Consider the following 5960-nt stretch of genomic DNA (forward strand, 5'->3'; position numbering starts at 1 on the left):
ACAACTTGTTTGTCTTATAAGTAATCACCTTATTAATAATTAAATAAATTACCTTCAGTTGTTACATTAAAATTTGTACTTGCATAAGGCTTTACGAGATAATAGTTTTAAAACTTGTAAGGATAATACAATATAAAACTAATAAGAGTAAAAGATTTAATTTTATAATAGTTATAATTTAAGGAATATAATTTTTACAATTTGAAACATTTACTTATTTATATATAGTGTTTTTGTTTACTTTAGGAATAGAGTAATCTTTATAACAAAAGCCTATCTTCTGAATTTAATTTTAAATAAACTTGAATAATTGTCTTAACTTGGAATGATATGAAAGAATTTTAACTTAGGTATGGTGACCACTTGTTCAATCTTAGGTAAGATGTTTTGATTTTGAAAGTAGTCTTAATTTTTTACTTGAATATTATTTTATAAAAAATTATACAGAATTTTTAAATTAATGTTAACTAGTGAGTGTAGTTTATCATTATATATGAAACATGAAACAGACAAGGTAAGAGAGCCTTTAATTCCCTCTTAAGGGAAAGAGGCAAAACATTTGTAAACTTTAAATAAGTTAGGCTCTCTTTGTTGTCTTTTAGAGATATATTTAAGTTGACTTCTCAGGAGAACATAAAATTTTATAACATTTCTCTGTAGTCATCATGAACCATAGAGTGAAGCTGCTTGAAGAGGTATCCCATCGGCTTATAGGAGGGTGCAGTTGGCTGAGCGGGCAGGCCAGTGGTGATACCCTGTCTTTCATCCATAATGAGGTGGAAAGGGTGTTTAGGGTTAGGAAGAGAGAGAGAGAGTGTAAGAATATGTAAGAGCATTCCTGAGCTTTTAAAAGGAATTGGCTACTAGCTTAGGGGAGGTGAGGGTCCAATGAGGGGTCTCCTTAGTGGCCTTGTATAAGGGGTTGGTAAGAAGTGCAAAGTGGGGAACCCAATGCCTGAAAAAGTCTGCCAGACCCAGGAAAGAGAGGATGTATTCCACTGTTTTGGGTGGTTGTAGGTCATGGAGAGCTTGAATTCTGTCTGATGTGAGGCTTTTAGAGGTTGAAGTGAGAAGTGTACCTAAATAATTAACTGAAGAGGTAGTAAGCTGGGTTTTGGCTGGAGAGGCCCAAGAGTCCAGGGACCCCAGGAAATTGAGGAGCTGAGCAGTGTGAGTTCACAAGCCTTGAATGATGAACTGCATAGAAGGTCATTCACATATTGTAAGAGTGTGCTGCCCCCTAAGTCACAAGCAGTTAGATCCCATGCCAAGCCTTGCCCAAAGAGATAGGGACTATCCCTGAAGCCTTGGGGTAGGACTGTCCATGTCAGCTGATGATACCTTCCCATGCGAAGGCAAAGAGCTAATAAGAGTCAGGATGGAGGGACACTATAAAGAAGGCATCTTTAAGATCCAGGAAAATAAAGTGAGTGCTCAAAGGGGGAACATGAGAAAGAAGAGTGTCAGGGTTGGGAACCACCAGGTGGATGGGAATAACTGTCTCATTCATTAGGCTAAGATTCTGGACTAAGTGATAGGCTCCTGAGGGTTTGCATCCTGGCAATATGGGAGTGTTGCAGGGGGAGTCAGTAGGAAAGCGGGGTCCCTGGGTTTAAATTGCTCCCTATAGGTTTTGGAGATGGGAAAATGGGGACATAAAGGAAGTTTAGTTTGCAGTTTCAGCTAAATATGTACTGGCTTGTGGTGGGAGACTATGACCGGCTTGAAGATGTCCCAGTCCTGGAGATCGACTAGGTCAGGGGACGATGGCACAGTAGATACTGTCTGGTTATTAGAGAGGTAAAGATTAGAGGCAGAAGAAGGACATGGGTGGTAGTATTCTCTGGATGTGTTTTGGGCCGTGGCTCTTAGTAATTTGAGAACATCTCTGCCTAGGAGAGGAATCGGACAGGATGGAATGACTAGAAGAGAAGTTTGTGAATGGGTGTCCCTTCAGGGCACAGGTCAGCTGAGCAGTTCAGTTTGGGGAGGAGGGTTTGCCTTCAATCTCCATAACTGAGTCCTTGGAAGAAAACACAGGCCCAGAGCGGGCAGGCAAGACCGAATAGGTAGCCCCTGTGTCCACAAGGATGGTTGTGGACTTAACCACTACCTGAACTGTTATCCTGTGCTCCACCTAGCTGGTCATACTCTGATGTAGAGGCAACAAGGAAGGGCCAACCATGGGGTAGTCACTCTTCAAATGTTCTGTGTGCTTACAGATAGGGCATGGCCTGGAAGGAGTGTGTGGCTTTGGGCACTGGTGATTTCAGTGACCTTTGCATCCACATTTGAAGCAAGTACCTGGTGTAGAGGAATGATGGAACCTCCATGGAGCTCTTGCTTGAGCTGTAGGCCTCAGGGCTCTGGTAAGGCCTGGGTTTGAAGTGTTACGTTTTTCTGTAATTGAGCCTACCTAGCTAGTTCAGCTGACTCCTCCTGGACATTATAAACTTTAAAGGCCATTTTCACCAGATATTGGATAGGGTTCTGAGGGCCCTCCTCAGCTTGTTTGAGCTTTTTTCTGATATCATAGGCTGACTGAGTCTGCTAGATGTGGGCTCACTCATGGGGGTAAGGATGGAGGACAGAACAACTGAGATGTCATGCCAGATAAGATCATAAGTCTGGGAGAGGTATTGGCATTTTGAAATATAAGTAGAAATGTCAGCAGAGAAGGACCCAAGGTGCTTTTCAATCTGGGAAAGATCTTGAAGTGAGAATGGGACATGTACTTGGACAATCCCTTCAGCATGAGCCACTTCCCTGAAGGGACAAAGGAACTTTGGGTTATCTGGTAAGAGGATCTGGTGGGAGTGGGTGTGGACACTGACAGGAGAAAAGAGGGGTGAGTGGGTGGAGGTAATCATGGCTTCAGGAGAGGAGGAAGGAGGGGGGTGAGAGGGATTGAGGGGGAGGGGAAAGGTTGTGTCAGTAGAAGAGGTGGGCAGAGGAGCCTTGGCTGCAGGAGAAGAGGGAGTTGTATGGAGCGAGGGAGGGAGGAGGAGCTGTGGTGGCAGGAGGAGGGGTGGGAGGGGTAAGAGGGGTGGCAGGAGCAGATTGGTGTGTATTGGGAGGGGGAAGACAGGTAAGGTAGGGCTGAGAGCAGCTCGGGTGGTTCTGAGGATGTGGAAAGAGAGGTTGAAGAACAATGGGAAGGAGTTTGGGATTTTCCAAGGAAGGAAGGAAGGAAGACTGGATCAGGAGAACAGATAGAACAGAGAGGAGAGCAGAGCAGAGAGTAGAGGAAAGGGGACAGGATCATATCTCAAAAAGCCTGAATGTTTTTGCCCACTTTCCTGTCCAGCAACAAAAATTGTCCAATTCAGTGAGGGTTTCAAATCAAAGTTCCTTCTGGCGGCCATTGTGACTCATTGTTTAAGTCTGGTTCTTTTTCTAACATTCTCTCTCTGGGTTCATGTTCTGCCTTAAACCCCTTCAATCTTTCAGCTGAATTCTCTCAGATTCCATTGATATTTTTAAAAGATTAATGTTTTGCATAGTTTGTCTGGCAAGTTCAAATATTTGGCATCAGTGCCAAGAAAGTTATAGAATGTAGGAGGTGTCAGGTTTCCTTGTATTGTGAAATTTCTTGTATTTGTGCTAAATTTGCCCTGCCGATGAGATGGATGTGTCTCTGCTATTTATTTCTTTATTTATCTATTTTTAATCTAGGATGGAACACAGGGGAGCTTAAGCACTGAGCCAGCCACTTGTTTTCATTTTCATTTTGAGAGAAGCTGTCACTAATTTGAATAGGGCATCACTATATTACAGAGGCTGGATTTGAAATTTCAATCCTCCTACCTCAGCCTCCCAACTTCTGGGATTAAAGGCAGGCACTGCCATGTTTAGTTGTGTCTCACATTTGTTTTGGATCCATTCTTATCATCTGCCTTCTCCTGGTGCAGTCGGCTAAGGATGGTTTGGTTTGTGATGTTGAGTTTCTTTAAGGGCTTCCTCCGATGTCATCAAACAAATATCTTGTGGCATTTTTTTCTATATTAAAGGGTAGGCTAATTGACAAGTCCCCTCTCTCCCCACCCCCCCCAAACAAGCAAGCAGTGGTTTTATGTGAAATGAGATACCTCTCAGTTTTTGAGAGCTATTCCATTCCCTTAATGACTGGTTGTCTCAGTTGTTGGGGTTAGTATCAAGACTTCCTGGAAATCTTTATCATTTCCCCCATATTTTTACTGATGCAATATGGCTCAGTTCCCCTACCCCTACCGCTTGGTCCCTTTTCTCTACTCATCTTTCCCACATTCCTTTTCCTTTTTGTTCTTTATTTTTTGCATATCAGAGAAAACGTACATCCAATATTTGTGTATCTAAGTTCTTTGGAGATGTTGATGTGTAGGTTTTTTTCCTTGATGTGTCCTCATCTGGTCTGGGTATGTGTGCAATGTTGGCTTTATAAATGTGGAATGTGTTCCATCCCTTTGTATTTCATGGAGTAATTTGAGGAGTTTTGGCATCACTTCTTCTTCAAAGATTTTTGGTGGACCTCAGCTGGGAGTCCATCCAGCCCTGAGTTTTTCTTTGTTAGAGACAGTAATGAAGAGCCTTCCATCTCATTACAAGTCATTAGTATGTTTGGGGTTCTTTTGCTCTGGATTCAGTTTTGGGAGATCCTATTTATCTAGAAATGTATTCATTTCTTCTAGGTTTTCCAATGTATTGGAGTACAAGTTTTCAAAATAGTCTCTAATGATCCTCTGGATTTCTGTGATATCTATGGCGATTTCACCTTTTTAATCTCTAATTTTATAAACTTGGCTTTTTTCTGCTTTTTTTCTTGGTTATTTTAGCATGCGGGCTTTTCAATCTTGTTTACCTTTATAAAGAAACAACTATTTCATTGGTCCTTAGTGTTGTTATGTTTGTTGTCAAGGTCATTAATGTTGGCTCCGATTTTATTTCCTTCCTTCCTTCAGTGTTTGCTCCTCCACCATAGCCTGGCTTTGACACCATTTCCCATTTACACAGTGCACGCTGTCGGCTTCCTCAGTAGAGGGCGCTGAAGTGACACCGCAGGAAGCAGAGGCCTCTTGTGGTTAAGCTACTGCACCATGGCTCTGTCATGCTGGTATGAGTCCATGTGAGGGCAGCGTGGATCAGGTGAGGAGATCCTCAGATCCTGAGGAAGGCTTTGGTCTCCAGGAAAATTTCCCAACACTTTCCAAGCTGATGTTAGGTGATGGTGCCCTCCTAGTGAATGGTCCAACTGTAGTGGGAGGCACCTGGCTCTGAGTTCAGAACTTGGCAGTCCCTGGCTCTACCCATGCCCACCTGAGTGGTAGCACACCAAACACACTGCCCTTACCAGGCACATATTCCCAAGGGTCCCCCATCCCTTTCTGCTCAGAGGACGCTGTGAGAGCCATGGCTGCTGCTCCCTCAGGTAAGGAAGGTCAAGGTGGGCTGGGGAGTAGACAGCCCTGGATGCTCCTACCATGTGGTCACCCATGCCCACCGACTTGTCCCCTAGAGATGAAGACCTGGCATAAGGCAGAAGCTGCTGTAGAGGATTGAAGCTGCTGCTGACCTTGAGGAAGAAGGTAGGTGCAGGCCGCACATCTGGGAAGGCACAGCCAACTTGGGTGGGGGCCAATGGTTCTTAGAGGGGTGCTCCCTGGTGACGGGAGCTGCCACACTGTAGGCAGGCACACCCAGGATGAGCATCTGCCTCTGGAGGCCTGGAGGGGTGACCCATGTGTTTAGGGTTCTGGGGCTGGAGGTATGGGGTACCTGTGGTGTCTTTAAGCTGTGTGCAGGGGTGGATGCAGTGTGAAGATCCTCCAGGTTGGGGGCATACCTTGAGGTGTCTGGTTGGGACCCCCTGTTGTGCAGGAACAGTTGTGTGGGTCTCAGTGAGGGGGCCTTAAAGGAGAGACAAGCTCCTGGGGACAGGTAGGCCTGTTTGGGGAGGCCAAAGAGGGCCCAGCATTCAGCAAAGG

Source organism: Ictidomys tridecemlineatus, chromosome 9 (genome assembly GCF_052094955.1).
Source record: "Ictidomys tridecemlineatus isolate mIctTri1 chromosome 9, mIctTri1.hap1, whole genome shotgun sequence".
NCBI lineage: Eukaryota > Metazoa > Chordata > Mammalia > Rodentia > Sciuridae > Ictidomys > Ictidomys tridecemlineatus.